General features: G+C 41.2%; 1 protein-coding gene across 3 annotated transcripts in view; it reads right to left on the bottom strand.

Moving 5' to 3' along the window:
- The window catches only part of ADGRB3 (adhesion G protein-coupled receptor B3), a 1,725,994-nt gene that overhangs the window by 62,678 nt on the left and 1,644,570 nt on the right, over window positions 1-18,746 (bottom strand). The gene's annotated exons all lie outside the window — the stretch shown is intronic.

The raw sequence follows: 18,746 nt of genomic DNA, 5'->3' as shown, positions 1-18,746 counted from the left end.
CCCTTGGGGCAAAGTATTAAAGGTTAGATGATGTCATTTCCTGTGATGTCATGAGGATAAAGGTCTTGCGAAGCCACGTCCTGTGGCATCATATGGAAGTCAAAGGGCATGCAAAATTACTTTTGCCATCCCTGGCATTTTAGTGAATCGATATCCGTTGTAAGATAACAAAGTTCTAATATGTCATCCAACAGCATTGAGTAAAATATGAATGAATAGATGAAATCATACATTGTTAAGAATCTGTTTTACCTGCTTAACTTCTAAGAGTAGCTTTATGATTAGAGCAATATATTAAAACTATGTACCATGGCTTTAAATCGATATGAAAAATCCATGCGATATTAACTAAGGGGTCTACAGTTGTCGTTTTAGCCTATGTCAGCAGGACACCGCTTTATCCTTCTTTCAAAGACATTACAGTCTGGAAGATATGGGCATGGTTCTCATCAGTGGTGACAGTTTGGACCACAAACCCTGACATGACATAACTTGTATGTGTAAAGTGCAAGTTCACCCTGTAGGGCCTCTTGGTGCTGAATAGCAGATGTTTATTCTTACCCAACTCAATGGTACTCATTTTATCGGCCTTTGAAGGATGAAAGGCTGAGTGGATCCGCCTAGGTTTGAACCTGTGACCCGCGATCGAACACAGGCCTCCTACAGTGATGCACATAGAGCCTTTTATTGCTTAATTTGAGAAAAAATAAGTGCCAGTGCCCAAAATGTTTTTTAGAAAGCCAATAGAGCTTGCATCATCCACTGTCCATGACAGCTCTGTGAAATGCCAGTACTGACACTAACTGCAAAAACCACAGTTGATGGACAGAATGTAGAACAATGTCATACATTCATCCCACTACACAGATCTGTGCCTAGATCCATCGGTTTTTTGCACTCCACACCACCCCAGTTCAGACATGGCCATATGCAAATCAGTCTGACCCTGTGCCTCATGGGAACAGTCCAGCCCGAACTGCCAAGCCATGCCTTCCCTGAACCGGAAACAAGCTTCCGAGGACCGGTTTCTGGCATTCCAGCCGTCTTCAGCCCGGCTTGCTTGAATCCAGTGGTGTGGAGAGCATTGGACTCACGTCTGAGCATACCCATCCCACTCGGGGTGACAAATGCAAAAACCACAGTTGATGGACAGAATGCAGAACAATGTCATACATTCACCCAAGTATAGAGATCTGGGCCTAAATCCATCGTTATTTTGCACTCCACACCACCCCAGTTCTGACATGGCCATATGCAAATCAGTCTGACCCTGTGCCTCATGGGAACAGTCCAGCCCGAACTGACAAGCCATGCCTTCCCTGGACCGGAAACAAGCTTCCGAGGACCGGTTTCTGGCATTCCAGCCGTCTTCAGCCCGGCTTGCTTGAATCCAGTGGTGTGGAGAGCATTGGACTCACGTCTGAGCATACCCATCCCACTCGGGGTGACAAATGCAAAAACCACAGTTGATGGACAGAATGCAGAACAATGTCATACATTCACCCAAGTATAGAGATCTGGGCCTAAATCCATCGTTATTTTGCACTCCACACCACCCCAGTTCTGACATGGCCATATGCAAATCAGTCTGACCCTGTGCCTCATGGGAACAGTCCAGCCCGAACTGACAAGCCATGCCTTCCCTGGACCGGAAACAAGCTTCCGAGGACCGGTTTCTGGCATTCCAGCCATCTTCAGCCCGGCTAGCTCAGACATGAGTCCCATGCACTCCACACCACTGGATTCAAGCAAGCCGGGCTGAAGACGGCTGGAATGCCAGAAACCGGTCCTCGGAAGCTTGTTACTTTTACTTACAGAGGCCTGCCTTCCTACAGCTCTCCAGCACATATATGTAAAGGCTGCAATTGGTGTTTGATAGAGGTGACGAACAAAGGAAACATAAAACAGCCTAATGGGAATCAAATATATAGTTCTTTACCAATATGAAACATGGGTGGACTACCCCTGAACTTGCCCACTACACTGACTCCCTGCTGGATGTTATCAAGACTGATAATTTTAACAAAATCCTTTGGCTCAAAAATATGAAGATAACCCTATATTCGTTAGGGCTCCAGGACTTGGGGAACACCAGTCACATCTGTTTTTCCTTCAAAGGCTGCAATGAAATATCAGGAAGCCTTGTGCATCCTTAGATAAGACTCTCGCCCTGTTTTCGGGTGCTATGTGGGTGATTTATGGCAAAGCCATTCTGTGCCTTTCGACTTGACATGGGTTATTTGAGTGCATATCCTTTTTGCTTGTTTTATCAGATAATCAATTATGATTTTATTTTTATGTACAGATTTTATTTCTTAGCTGATAAATTTTTATATGATCACTTTTGCAATCGATTTTAATTATGCTGTACATTGCATCTATTGTATATGGTGTGTGCTTTTATGGCCCTGGTTCCCGAAACAAAGTAACTTGAAATTAATAAATGAATGATGTTTTTGTTTCAGCGGAGATTTGTATTATAAACCGCATTTGCTCAAGGCAGTCAGTCACGAGACACACATTAAAACCGTAATTCCAGACATGGTCACCACAATGGCATGCATTACCTCCACAATTACCGGTTTGCTTTATGCCAACCATTTTTTATCACTGCACACCACATATTTAGAAATTAATGACTCAAAAATGGCTTATTTTTTACGTAAGTAAGATGGATGTAATGATGGGGTTGGCAGAATTCTTTGTAAAGTGTGAAGACTCTTGACCCTGCGAAAGACAGCGACAGGACTGCTCACAAAGGCAGCTTGTTTCATGAATATCGTTAGAGTTTAAGTATGTCTGCAATAGCGCCCAGTTAAAAATAAGCATTGATTAACAGAGCCGTTTTCTCCTTTGTTGAATATCGGGTTTTTGCAACCTTGACTAGCAGATTCAGAAATGGTAAATGGTGGCCAGCAGAAAATGCAAGCTTCCCACATACACATAACAGATGCAGAACTTAATACTCACATATGCATGCACACACAAGCACATTCAGATTGCCAGATTGACTATGGTCAGCTTGATATATGTAAGCATCTATATACCTGAAAATATATATAAAGGTTTCTTTAACTGCCATGCTACACCCTTATGTTGCCATGTCCAATGCATCACAATGACACTTTAATAAATGGTTTATTTATCCAGACTAACTCGATGACTCTTCTCACGTTACTAACGTCAAAAGTAATGCAAAATAGCATTAAATGCACCCACTGGTCCTGCATACCCTCACATGGAAAATAATTGAGGTAGAGATGTGAAATAAAACCGTGTCGGGAATAATGTTAAAATAAATTATCTATTTTACTATATTACATTTAAATAATATGATGGTAAACTCCAGTTTCATGGAGGGGCCCCCAACCAATGATTGTCATGTTCACCAGGAGGCATGTAGCTGACTATTCCATAATAGTCATCTTGCTCGTTTGAGCAAAACTCTTTAGTCAACTCACCGATTTCTCAGTCCCAATGAACAACAAGGAAAACAGAAAAGGGAAAGGGGACATTCACTGCATTAAATGAAAATTGATATTAAGAAGGGAAGAGAACCCTCCCTTGCCCACTAGATTATGATGAATGTGGCATGCGCAAGAAAATAACAGGCAGGTTGTTGCAGCCACCACTGACAAAGAAAAACCTACAGGCACATCTGCACCTTTTGCATCTGTGCACATGGAGCCCTAAATAGACACCCGTCATTGTACACACAAGGAAAGGCAAGGACCCCAGTTATGTTAGGATAGTTTACAGGAGTCAGCCAATCACGAGCCAGCGGTGATGGTAAAAAGGACTGTTCACCTAAACTATAATCCACTGTCACCACCAACCATCTCAAGCCTTGTAAAATGGGGCAGTCACACCCTTGGGGTTCACCTCCTATCAGCACGGCTGGACTCTGCTGGCATGCATTATGTAGCTGAGATTCTTTTTCCAGCGGATGGGGTTGGCTCCAAGTGTAAAGGGGTTTCATAGAAGAAAAAGGTAATTTTGAAATTCAATTAGTAAGGCTGAGGTATTTCCACTATTGGTGCGAGACAAGACAAGGACCAAAACTGATCGGAAACGAAAAGTCTGATTATCCAGAGGAGCTTTGGTGTTGGAGAGTATACGACGAAAACGTTGATGATGAAAAGTCAGAAAGAAAAGAGTGCGAGGCGTCCTGACGTAATAAGGGTTTTTATCCTTGGTGTAAAAGGTAAAAGAACGGCGTTCAATGAGTTTATTGTTTTCGATCAGAAAAACACGCATAGATACCAAGTCAAACATTAAGCGGCATGCAGTGTGTTTGTATTAATGCACGTTGGATACCTTTAAGATGATGGATTTGAAAAACAATTTTATTTCATTGTTTATGTGCTAAAGAATGCTGCATTGCGCGGCACAAACGTTCGAAGAGAATGCCTTGGTAACGGTTGCTATAGAGATTTCAGGATAGGACATACTGGATTGCATGTTTTCTAATTCTCCAGCGTTTTTTTGTAATTACTCATTGTTTCACTTTACCTTCCAACTGCTTCTGGTTGCAAAGTTCACTTGTGGCTTTTTGTAGTTTTCTGCTGATGCCTATAATCCGCATCCATGTAAAAAGCATTGTACTAAAATGTTGGCAGTAGGGGAAATTCTTTAATTAGAATGGTTTAATACTGTTGTCCTTTCCCGGGACATAAGGGTTAAAAACAAAGGATGTTATCGTGTTCTGCCGCCTTCTCCACCCTGACACATGAGTAATCTCACTGTGTGTGTGTGTTTTTCAGCAGAGAGAAATGTGGATTACTTGGCTTTCTACAGCAGATTATATTGTTCATATCGGCAATTAATTATTAGGCAACGGTCTGTTTTTTAAAATGTTCCAAGTTATAACAAATGACACATTATGGTGTGCAATATTACTTTATGCTCTATGATTGGCGGGCACAAGGCAGACCTGTCAATTATATTTAAATGAAACCTCACCAATTAGCAAAGTTGTGTATCAGGCAATGGTACCAGTCTTTAATTTTAATACAGATGTTCAAATACCGCATCTTCCTGTGGAGATTTTGGGGCATATTACCAAGCAATAGCGATAATTATCGCTATTGCTTGGTTAGAGACAAAAATTTACCGCTGAGATGCAGCGATTTTTACCGCAAATAAACCTTGGTATTACCAAGGTTTATCGCAAATACGATAAAAATTGCCGCAATGCATGAATATCACTGAAAAGTCCGCGATATTCATGCATTACCAAGCTAATGCTCTTAGCCATGTTATCCACCTCCAATTGGATAACATGGCTAAGAACTGCTCAGGGCAGGTGTTAGTTTTTGGAGATATTCGCGCTTAGCGCGAATATCTCCAAAAGTTGGTAATAGGAGATAGCGATGTTAGCGACTGTTTTCAGTCGCTAACATCTTGGCACGCCCACTTTGCATATCATTAGTGATAAATATCACTGACATGCAAAGTGGGGCCCAAGATGGTCGCTATCTCCTACTAGCTGTCGCTAACTGGTGTTAGTGACAGCTAGGTAATTGGGAGATAATTTTATCTCCGCTTGCTTGGCTTTTAAAGCCAAAAAAGCGGATATAAAACCCCTTGATAATATGCCCCTTTATTTCTGTCCTCACACAAAATCCTCGTTTGCCGCACTTAAATCGTGCCACATCAGTAAAATGCAAAGCCAAAAATGTGTTAGAGGAGGAATTCAGAACTTTGACAAAAAGAGGAGCAGAACAATCTCGTAAGTAATCAGAGCAATGCCACTTCATCTGTCATCCTATGAGTAGTCATTACTTTATGATTTATGAGAACATAGCAAGCAGAAAGTACCTCATAATTGACCAATGACCTTCAACATACTCCCACATGTCACAAAGAAATAAACCAAACCACATATTTTGGTTTACTGGCACACAGGATGACTTACAAGTGGCTGTCTCTAGAAGCCACATCTTAAAGGGCATTGAGGAAAGAAAGCCTCTCTCTGAGTTTATATGTTGTGGAGACAAAGAGTGAAAGCACTCCTGCAGGGATAGCCCAGAATTATACGATTGTTCAGGAAAGTGTCCAAAGTACTTAAAAAGAAGCATAGTCAAACAGAGGAGACTAGAAAACGAAAACAACAGATCGCAGCTGATTCTCTTTGAATGAATACAGGAGTGCAAGTCCTCATACTGACTGAGAAAGGTTGGCTTTGTTCATTGAAAGTTAATGAATGACCAGTTGCTACTTTGATTCCATGGCAGAGAATAATCTGAGGGTTCTTCAAATGTGAATGTAAGGATGACCTATGGAGTATTTAAATACATATGTGCGAATAACCTATTGTTTTTTAAACACGTGTGCAATAACCTACTGCTTTTTAACATGTATGCGTGTGAATTATCTATTGGTCCTTCAAATATGCTTTCTGTCACCTTAGCAAGGTGTCTGATATTGTTTATTTATCCATGTATCAGTTGTGTGGGTTTGGGTATTTTGCAGGAGTGATTCACCTAAAACTTAGTTGCACTCTGTCTGTTAATACTCTTCTCCTTCTGTGTAAGTACCTGTGTAAAATGCATAAGCATATCTTCAATACGCATACGTGAGATTCGTATGCCTTTTTACAATGTCCTTGTTTAACTCACCATGACTATTTTATCAGTATGGATTTTAGACTGTGTGGTATGGTGTCGTGGAAGCTACCTTTTATGAATAAACAGTCTAAAAATATTCTAAATTCCAGCATCATAGAGTGAAATGTGAAGCATGTATTGGTACATTGTCCTGGAGCACAATGGCGTACGTGAGGAGTTCAACTGACCCTAGACGAAGGAACTTAAGAAAGGAAAGGAAGGGTGGAAGGGTCGACCTTGAGAAGGTCCCAGACGTCTTCTAACAAAACGCCTATTTTTTTGCCTTGATTTAAGAATAAACAGACTAGGGATGGGACAAGGTAACATTGTAGGGATCTACAGCTCTCCATAAGGGCCAAAGTAAGCACAATCCCCATTCAATTGTTGTTCAGGAAAATTTTGTGGTTTTGAATAGAGCAGCAACTAACTTACTTATTGTATGTTTGTGTATGTGCCGGTATGAGAGTGTATGTTTGTGTGTGAACCTTACCATGCATATTTTATTGTGCATGTGAATTATCGATGGGTCTTTAAACTGACATGTGTGAGTCAAAAGACATTTAGGGCCAGATGTACAAAGCACTTTTCTGGGTGCTGGAAATCTAGTTGGTTGTAATCATAAATATGCCTTATGTTATCTACAAACCTCAAATTGCTTCACTGAATCACAATTTGGATGTGTGACTCAATACAAATTCGGAATTTGGAACAGGCGTGTTTAGAGTGTCCCTTTCAAATATCAAATCATAGTGGTATTTTTTAATGTTCTGTGATTAAATTCTGGTCTCAAAATATTAATCTTTTAGGACCTCCTAAAAGGAGTTGGTAAGCCATTTGAAATGGGAAGGAGTCCCCTTCCCCTTTCTGAATGTTGCCCAAAATATGCTTTAAGAGATGGCAGTGTTCCCGTGCACCACTGCCTAATCTTACAAAATGCAACTTACAGTTTTAATTTTGTTTTAAATGTTGAAAACGGGTTGTATTTAACCACTCCCCTGCTGATGATGGAACCGCACCATCATCAGCTGTGGTGGCGATGTGCTGATGACGGAGCGGTTCCGTCATGGCCCGCCCGATGCTCCTGCGCGGCGCGAATTCCACGCCTGCGCTGAGCGTTCTATTGAGCGGGCGGGCCATGACGGAACCGCTCCGTCATAAGCACAGCGCAACTGACGCTGGTGATGGAGCGGTTCCGTCACCAGCATGTGCCCGCCGCATTTCCGCCCCACCGCCTTAGCACTGCGGCGAAATAGCCGCCACAGTGAAGGGGTTAAATGAAAATTTTAAAAATGCTGTAGCAATCACAGACATGGAGGTCTACTGACCCCAGCAGGCCGCCATACCTGGTATTGCGACCCACAAGGAATCGGTAATGTACAAAACTGACCTATTAGTGCAAATTTCCATACTGGTCGTAATAATACTGATCACAAATTGCGACCAGTAATTTGAATGTGCTACGTATATCTAGTCCTTAGATCTCCAGATGTGTGCAGTTTATGATCTCATTGTCTGAGGGTGTTAAAGATGAAGAGAAAAACAATAATAATCCCTTTTTTAGTCCGTTTTAGACATAATGCAAGATACATTGTTGGATGAAAGTTAATATGTTGGCATATGCGAGAGAATTTTCAACAATGAATAAATAATTTAGCTAAAAAATCAGGGTTAGATCTATTTAGACAATCCTATTACACACAAAACCTTTTGCTATACTCATTGCTGAGAATTTTCTTGGCATAAACAGGGTAGCAGATTGGTGTAGCAAGGGGAGCATGTGTCCTAATCCAAGCAAGAAAAGTGGGTCCCCATGCCCTAGTTTGGTAATAAAAAACAGTCAATAGTAGTAGTGTTCAAGAGGGCCCCTTGCAGACCTGGTCTTAGTGCCACTTGGTATCTGCTCCCCTGTAAACAGAATGCAGATACTTGATTGACTGCTCAACCAACAAACTGTGAAGGGTTAATAAGAAGCAGATACACTTGCAGAAAATTTCCGGTTCACTGACGTGCGGATTTGCAACAAGTCAGTTTATTTGTGTCGGTGACTTAGCTCTGAGACCATACGGGGACTGTTCATTTTGTTTTGGCTTTCCTAATTGCCTTCGCGGAGTGTCCTAGAGCCATTAGACCATGCAAATAAATGACTCCGGGGACGTATCTCGTTACAGCCTTTACAAGCATAGTGCTGTTTTTTTGTTCCAGACACTTCGGCTTATCAGACAGTGCCTGGAGCATTCCTGGGGCTGAAGAACTGCAGACATGAAATGGGCATTCGGGAATCAAGGATTGTAGGTGCCAGTCTCATATCTTGATGATGGAGTGCCTTTGTGCATCAGTACACATTTTCACTAGGCGAGCATTCATAGGTCTCAGAACTATATACTAGCTGTCATGACTTATAAACACACGTTTCAGGCACTTCTCTATAGATGACTGATATGTTCACCAATTAGCCATTCTGCATGAGGTACTAAGCTTGTTTCACTAGTATGTAACCTGCAGTAATCCCAAGACGTTTAATAACCAATAGGTTTCCTTGTTACTTATTCTATACCATATTAGCAACGATAAGCGCTATTGCTCGAGGAAGTGACAGTGACGTTATTCATGTCTAACGCAGGCAGAGTTGGTCCTATAGAACCTCAAAAGGCCAATATGTGTCACCTCTCTAGCCTTCCACGGGATGGTGACTGACTAATTCTGAGTAGAAGTTGGATCTTTTTAGTACCATAGTGCTAAAGTAAAGCAATTGGTTGTTGATTGATTTTATATGTGCCTATTCGTTGATATACTAAAGTTATATTTAATTTCATCTGGCAGTTTAACAATTCTAGTCTTTGGTAAAAACTTTGTACTGATTTTATTCATGTTCTATGTCAAACCCAACCTCACCAGGCAACCACAGAAATTAAATGAAGGTTTCCTCTTTGGGATCTTTGAATAACGTACCACAGCTCACTGTCCATTTACACCAAAGAAATCTCACAGCCCTTTAAGAAACCTATAGCAACTAGAATAACTTAAACAGTTGAAACTTCTCCACTTCCAATCCCTGACAGTCCATTTCAACCCCTTGTTACCACAGAACTTGTTGCTCTTCCTTGCCCTCTCTCTTGGTAATCTATTGTACTTGATTATCCCCAATGTTCTCCATTGGCCCAAATAGCTGCAGCCCCCAGTCTGGGAGTGTGGTTCTTCAATGTGCTGTTGACGCCCTGTAATCCAGTAGCGGCCCATGGAGGGACTTCCGTGGGGCGGTGAGGCGGGCGGGGTAGGGGCAGGGTGGGGGATAGTAAACACCGTAATGTGGATGAACTGAGGCAAGTAAACATTTAAATAAATGAAAAGAATTTTGTTGCGCGCCCTGCATCGATGCATCGCGCGCAACAAAATTCGTTTTATTTCTTTAAATGTTTACTTACCTCCATACATCCATATTCTTGTGTTTACTACCCCCCACCCTGCCCCTCCCCCGCCCACCTCACCGCCACACAGAACTCCCTCCATGGGCCGCTATTAAGGTAATCTACTAGTGTGTTCCATATTTTGTTGTACTGCGCTCTCATTCCATGTTTGTCCTTTGCTATTTTTTCTGGTGTGAGAATGGACCATAGTGAGAATTTTCACTGCACTCCAGTTAGCCATGATTAGTCTCTTGGCTACAGCCATCAAGTAGTGTACCAGGGGTTTACAACCCCACCGACCTCCCCATGTGTCTCACCTGCTTGTGATAAAATGCTCTCCGAATCTCCAGTAAAGGGCTGTCCCAGAATCTCATCTGTGTAACTAAGGACTTCTTTCCAGTAGGTTTGCATTACCTTCCACCAAATCCTCACATTTCCAGAAAAGGTCTGAGGCTTCTGGATACATTTGTGGGACCTTTACTTGGGGTGAGGTGTCAGTGTATAATGACTTTGTATTCTGGCTCTAAATGCTGAATGTTCCACATGTTATGGTGTCTGTTGCCACACGTCTTTTCCCACAGATTGTCAGACATTTCCCTAACTAAGTGCCCTTTGCACTTGGTTTGGTATCCCTGTTTTGCAGCATATCTAATTGCATAAAGAAGTGTACAGTCTTGTCATGAAGGCTTTAATGGTGATAAATATTTCTTTCCATTTTTCAAAGGAGGTTAATGTCCATAGGGCTGCTTCCCTAATGTGCAGATCCATCGTCAGTTGTCTAATCTGTGCATAATTAAGTCTGTCTTGCTCAGTCGCCTTAAATGTGTATTGCAATATTGGGCAATCTAATTTGATTCTTATTAAGCATGTATCTTATCATTAGGCATGCATCCAGTGTTCACCTTTCAAACCTTTCTACCTCCATAAGTGGTGCAAATTGTGGGTTGTAGTGGAACAGATGTAGAGAGCGACGTAGAGAGCAGTAAATGTAATGTGCCCTGCCTTAACTGCCATCTTATCCTGTCCTTCAAATGGGGTTTTAGTGAACACTGAAAGGCAGAGATTTTTAGGTCTTGAATCTTTCCTGTGGAATGTGATGTCCCAGAGCATGCGTTTTGTCCATGCAGGATAAATGTGCAGCCATCCCTTTTTTCGTTTCTTTTCCTGACCATTCGACCGCACCATGGAGCTGAATTGCATAATAATATTTAAAATGCCAGGGAACAACAGTCATCTCGGTTTCTGGGTGCTAGTACAATTGTCTTTTTTTAAAATCTTTATTCGAATGCATAAAAAAATCCATAAAAGCATAACAAACATCAAAGCAACCCTCCTGCCCAGATAACGTCTATTAGTCACTGATGTAATGTTAATTTCGTGGTTGGTAGGGCTTGGAAAAGATACAATAATCTAGGCAGAACATTCATGTTTATAACATTGATACTCCAAACCATCAGCCGTAGACTTCTTGCCACCTGTTTAAATCTGTGGCTTAAGTGCAGGCCAGTCGATATCTGTCCAGTCACTTAGGGCTTGGTTTAGAGTTTCGGAAAGTGTTACTCCGTCACAAACTTAGCGGGTACCCTGACAACCTCCTTACCAGTACCATAGGATGTAATGCACTTGTAATAATGTGAATGGGATATCCTTCACTTTTGGGTCGGATTAAGCCATCTACCAAACTCTAAATGAGACTATCACTCTTTTAATAAGATTAATCATCAGATACTTGATTGATCTCTCAGTTCTTTTAATTGAATAAGCCCTTTTCAGGGCTGTTTTTCTCTCTTTTGGCAGGGACATATTTAGAATCTGAGATTTACCTTTAATTATTGTGAAACCCAATACCTTTCTGGAATTTTTAAGGGCACTGCAAAAATGCCAGTCAGAAAGTCTCTTGTTCTCTAATGGAAACCAATTGTTGAGGGAAAGCAGGTTAACTTTGTATTTCACTCCTCCAAATTGAACATTGTAGATTTCCTTACTTCAGAGTATCATCTCCACCAGCGGTTCAATAACCATAGGATTAGGGACAGGGTGTTCAGGGTATAACCCTGTCTCATCCCGCTGCATAAATGTAAGTGATCTGTGAATGCACCATTCAACCTCACCTGTCTCTCTGAAGCTTTAAAGTTTGCAATGCTCCAACTCTTCATTCAATCCAATGGGCATATTATAGCTAGCTCTACTTCCAAGACATACCAACTCTAATGTTTTCCCAGCATCTAATGTCAATAGGAGAACTGGGATGTTTTTACAACAATTTTTTCCTAATAATTATGCTATTTGTCATAGATGATCAGGGCCATATCTGGGGCTGTCAAAGCCCACCTGCTCCAGTTCCATCAGAGCCAGGAAGACCTTTTCTAGTATCTTCAATTACACTTTCCTGAAGGTTTTAATGTAAGAATTTAACAGGTCTATGGGTATGTATAATTTGCAGCCTTCCATTCTTAGTAACCACAATCGATCTCTAATTTTTGCTACATCCCTATTCCGGGTCTGATATATGCTTAATTTCTGGTTTTTGGGCAAAAATGGTTTCTAAACTATATTTTCATTCTCTGGAAGATAGTCATATGTCTAACCCTCTAAAGGTGATTGAAAAGCATCTCGTGATTTTTTAAGGATGTGTCCTGGGTATCATGTTTGCCATCTTGACCTGTGCAATCTCTTTTCCTTCAAATGCAGTTCTATTGGAAAGTCATCAGACACTGTACCTTCCACCATAATGCCCTCTCTAATCTCAAGTAGAAGGTATCTCAATACAAAAACATACTTATATATGACCAATGGGCATGTGAGTAGAAGGAATATTTCCTTGCTCTGAGATGTGTGTGCCTCCACGTGCCTGTCAGGTCCTATCCCTAAACATTGCTTTGAGCTTCCTGTACATGGATTTGGGGTAACTTCTGGTCCGTTATACTGTAAAATCCGCTCCTAATATGTTATTTCATGCTTTCCCCACTTGCTTCCTCAGTACCCTTTCCAGGAATTCCTCTTGATGTGAGCTTGGTTCATAGACATTTACCAATGTGAAGTTGATGCCCTGCAGTTCAGCTATTTCCAAACTAAATCTTCCTTAAGGATCACTCATGACCTCTAACATTTAAAAGTCTAGATTTGTTTTAAATGTGATGGTGACCCCTGATGAATGTTGAACTAATTTTGCCTGAAATCCAAAATTATACTGGATAATTTGTATGCTTCATTCTGTACAGAATTTCTTTCATTAGTTAGGTCTTTTAGAGTATTGTATATTCAGGGTTCTGTCAATTATGGATTACTCCATTTCCTATTCCTCCAATTAGGGGAGTTTATGCTGCCTATATTTAGTGGAGGGAGCTGGAGGCTGCAAGTTATTTATACTTCTTTCCAGCCAACCTTTTTTATTTCTCATTTTCACTGTTACCTGAGACTTCCTCAATATCTCTGGAGAATACAACATTGAATAAGTTCATCCCCTTAGTGAATATTGTGGTTGTCATGTCTCACCTTCAATATCTTGCATTCCCCAAAGTCCCCCTGACCTGCCCCAACTACCTCAAGTCCTAGGATTGTCATTGGAGTGGTACTTTGCACCATAGCCATTATATTGGACTATCACCTGTATATACCACTTACCAATCATTTCCCATTAACTCCTTTTCCACTTTCAGTATGCATTCTAGTTGTCGGTCCATCTTTTGATGTGATTTTTCCTGTCTCCCTCCCATTTTTACCCATAAGCAGAGTCTATTTTTAGTACTGGAACGTCCCCAAGTTTCTCTTTAGTGACCTGTCCCTTTAGTTGCATGATGGATTGCCAGGTGGCCATGTTGTCATGGAGCTGGGTTACAATCTTGGAAGATCTTCCAAACATGATCCTTCCTCTTCCTGGGCACATAGCCCAAGCAAAGTTCTTATCACTTTTGGTGACATTACTGTCGTTTTTACACTTTCCATTTGAACTGTAACCCCCTTAGACATTTTCCATCAATGTCTTCTTATTTGTGTCTTTGTTAGCTTTTGCATCTCTTCGCTATATTCTCCCTTCTTTATGAAGATGCTACTGCTGGATTGTGATATAGTGATATTTTCTCTCACAAAAAGGGACCATCTTTGATTTTCATGCTAACACTTCGATTTTTTCTTATAAGGGAAAGCTGAAGAGATTAACCACCATGGGCCTTATTTGGAGATTGGCAGACGGGTACTCCATCACAAACATGACAGATATCCCTTCAACCGCATTACAAGTGCATCTGGATATAGTACATAGATGGATGGGATATCCATCATGTTAGTGATGGAGTACCTGCCCACCAAACTCTAAATCAGGTCTTATATCTCTATGGTTGAGCATTGCCATTTCCTTGTTTACTGTCCTCCCTGTGGGCTCCTTCAGTTCCAACTTGCCAGTCCAGTTTGTCCTTCAAGATGCCCTTGAACAAATGTGTAATACACTTGATTATGTCATCTCCTTCCATTCCCTATTTCAAATTTCCTATATATATATGTTATCTCTTCAGTATCCAACTTTCATGTCTCAAATTTTAATAGCAGTCATTTAGTTTGGACCTTCAGATGGCAGATTGTTGAGGCTCCCAATTCATCCAAATCCACTGCCAAATGCAGTTGACTTTCTACTTCCTGTGATTTTTTGCCCATGGTATGCAGGTTTGCTTTCATGCTGTTACGTTTTTACCAATTTCCGACCACAATCTTGCAAGAGCATTGAAAACGACCTTTTCTTACAACTGTGCCTGAACTATGCAATGGGTGGCTGTTCATCTTGCAGTTAAGGTCATCACAGTGGAGTGGTGTGGCTCACTGGTTAGAGGCGGCAGACCCGGAAGCAGAGGACGGCCCGGGACCAGGGTTCAATTCCCGACGTGGCAGGGTCGTGGACCAGGGTCAGCGGACTCGATAATTCTCGCCGTGGTGCCTACTCTAACCAGGGATCACACTTGGCAACTCTGGGCATTATCTTGCTTCATCTCCACAATGGCCCCATACATACGCCGGGGATGCCTGGTTTTGACCTTGAAGATACCCAGTAGGGACCATCTCACAGGGAAAGCCAGGACGGGTTCCCCAGCGGTCTACAGTGCGGAGATACCCCATGTGGTGTGATTCATGCGCTTTACAAGACATCATTACATTACATTACAGTACATTACTTTGCCAGCCCATTCAGAGTCTTCTTAACACACACCCAGTTTATGGCCACTGTTCCCCATCTCGTATCTTCCTCCGAGTTCAAATTATGTGGTTTCCTTGCCACTTAGTTACATATTAAATACGTGTCGGAATATCAATAAATGCTTCAACCTCTCCCTTTTTCAGTGCTAAAGTTGGACGGCTCCCATAGAGGACACCATGACACCTCTTAATACATTTATCTTGTTTCTCGAGTTTCCTTCTGATGCATTGCTTTCTCAATGTCCCTGTTCAAAAGAATTTTGAAATTCCCATGCCATCTCTCTTATTTTCATGAGGGTATCTCACCCCTGAATCACTTTGCACTTTATTTTTGTGTCCACCAGCGTCATTTTGCTGTACCCACCCAGGCACTTGCTTGCCGTCTTGATTCTCCAGCTAACCCCAGCTTACCCCACCTTTCTTCCTCTTAGGGCTTCTTAAGTCTGCGCACCTGCAAGTAGTAATGGCTCCACTTGAATGTACGCAGGTTAGATTATCCTAGGCATTTTCCCTCCTCCAACTTTGACCTAGGGGCTGGCTGCCACAGGTCTTCTTGCAGCAATCCAGATGCTTAATCTCACTTCTGCGCCTCACCATTTGCTTTCAACTACTCTGTCTCCTTGCTGACTCCATCCATGTGGCTAATGAGTCTCTCCTTCTGCGCTCAGCTTTTCTATCATTCCTCAGTACAGGAGGGGTACCTGGTCAACCGCATCTCCACTACAACCACCTGAGGCAAGGGGACAGGCAGTGGAGCGATCGTCGCATAGCCTTGCACACCTGCCATCTTGGCCAGAATTCTCTTTTACTACTTTCTATGTTTTATTTTGGCCTTGCTAGCACTATGATCCTCTCTTCAGGCATCAACACATTACAAAAAATAAAAACAACCTGCACCCCAGTCATTTTTTTTTAACTAACAACATTCGCTAGGACTTTTGAACTCATTGTTACAACTTTGAACATTTGGAAACTCAAGTCCTAGAAAGTAATGGACAGTTGGTTATAAATCCAAGACTTCTCTCCTGTATATAAAAACAGATTGTTTTTATCCAATGTAGTCATTCGTAGGCAAATCTTTAAATTCTTTTAAACTCTTTATAATTCTTTTAATTTTCCTTTTTTCTCTTCTCTTTTTAATTCTCTTTAATTCTAGCATTATTCATTGGTTAGCCATTGGTTGTATATTGCTTTGTATCACCTTGTACTTTGTATTTGTACTTTCGTATACTGTTTCTAACTATACCACCTACTTATTACACTGCTAATGTTGTCAGATTGTTTACCCAGCTGATGTACACCACCATTTTTTCTATGTAGTCTGTTTGCTCCTGCTTTTCCCTTTCGAAATAACTAATAAAATATTTTGAAAGGTAGAGATTCAAGACTGGCTGGTGATGTCAGATGCAACATGGGGGCTGTTGAAAACCACACAAACCCATCCTAAAGCATTCAGAGAATGCAATTTCAGCCTATCCAACTCCTCTATCTGTCCACTTATCTCGATTGTCTTTGTAGCCTTTCTACTGCTTTCAAATCTCAAAATATATATGAAAATAAAACAGTAGCAAGAGCTTTAGTTTTCACACATGTTGACATTGGCCAACACAAGGCATAAAAAGGTGCCAAATAGCTACTTTGGGGCTTTAAGTATTTCAGTTTTCTTTAGTACAAACTCAACCCGAAGGTATTGGAGCTCTTTACTTGAGCACCAGTTACATTAAACAAGGGCACGGTCATTCATTGTTTTTATACTTTTTTAGGAACATGGAGATTAAGACATTTGTCAAGAACCAGAGAATGTTGATCCGACTCTGTGACTCGAAATTGGTTCCCTGGTTCCAAAGTCGGTAGCTCTGGCTGTTACACCATCGACTTTCCTGATCTGTTATTGGCCACGGCATGTTCTAAAATTCGTCACATGAACCCTACTTGCTGCATATTTCCTAACGAGCACAAAGTGTGAGAGGCTGAATGAAGGTACATGGAAAGCGGAAATAGATTCGGATCGATGGAATATGTGAAGAGCTGGTGAAAACGAGAATGGGCAGAGCAGTGGAGAGGCATTTAAAAAAGTTTTGCAAGAGTAAGAGGCTATATTTTAGGAAAAGTGAATGAAGAGGAGAAGGATTCAAGAGACTGTTTGAAACGTATCAACAGAAAAAAAGATGAAAGGCATGGTTTAGAAATGTTTGGAGAGAGTTGAGTTAGATTAAAAAAGAGAACGAAGAATGATATTTCGTTAATAGGTTATAATTTGTAGAACCGACGGGATCTACACGACAGTGACAGCGAAGAGAGACGTACAGTCGACACATTTCATGAAGTGAAAAACTGAAATAGATTCGTGCGATTTTATCATCTCGGCTCACAGGGGTTAAATACATCTAGTTGGTGACTTTTAAAGGCTATGGTGGTACATTTTAGTAGTAATAGAAGTATTTGGGGGTATTCCTAAACACATGAACACCCACTGAGCCATTTATTAATGATGATTTGAGTCGTATGCAAGTAGCATGTTTTACTTTCACTATTACCTTTGGAATGCTTTTTTATCAATCCAGATCTATTTGTATATTATAGTGTACACATAAAGTGCAGATCTTTTTTGGAAATACAGCTACATCTCTGCTTTTTTATTCTGGCAAGTTCTTGTCATAATTAATCTTCCTTCTCTGAAGTAATGTACTTGTGTTCATCTAGGTTGCATGCGCACTTTAAAATATTAAGCTTTTGCAGAAACACTTTTCTGATAGAAAATGGACCTTTGCTTTGACATTAGTCTGCTATTTCTGTTCTAATAAATGGGTAGCTTGGAGGCGTTTTACGGAAGTGAAAGCGCATATTCCCACTGGGCATGTAAAGTTCCAGAGAAATGTCTGTTGAAAGGAGTAGAAGGTAGCCATCAGAAATCTGATGTACAGACGTTCCTCATTGGCTCATACCGGGAGACCAAAAACAATGTATTTTCCTAAGTGAAGGCTCAGGTTAGTGATAGTTAAAATCCTGGCATTCCATATTAATATGTTAGTGGCACAATCTGCTTCCACTGCACTCTGATCAGAAAACACTTACATGAGTGAGCCATATTTTGACACCAGGGCTTTACTACATATAGGTGACGACGAGTACCATGTGGTGGTAAGGTCGCCCTAAAGCTGGTAGTACACAACTCTCATTGCAAATTCCTGTGTGAGTGGAAGACAATTATATGAGTGGGAAAAACATTTTCCTCATGACTTGGCGTTTGTGTTTATAACTATCACTTTTCATGAAAGGCTGGGTGAACATATATAAACCGTAAAAATCAGGCGATGGAGGGGACACACCACATCCCTTTATTTTGCATTGGGTTTGCGCTCCAGACACCCATTTCCAGTCATATCTCTGAGCTTACTTTTTTTTGTTTCCCCCTCATTATTTCATGTAAGGTGGAACCTTCCGTTAACCCTGCATTTCTTTCAAGGTCCAGGGTAAGGGGATCATGGATTATCAAAACGAAAGTAAAGACCCCATCCCTTGCCTCTTACAATTTCCATGTTTTGTTTGA

This window comes from Lissotriton vulgaris, chromosome 6 (assembly GCF_964263255.1).
Source record: "Lissotriton vulgaris chromosome 6, aLisVul1.2, whole genome shotgun sequence".
Lineage (NCBI taxonomy): Eukaryota > Metazoa > Chordata > Amphibia > Caudata > Salamandridae > Lissotriton > Lissotriton vulgaris.
The sequence above is the reverse complement of the archived record's forward strand: the minus strand, read 5'-3'. Positions and strand labels throughout refer to the sequence as shown.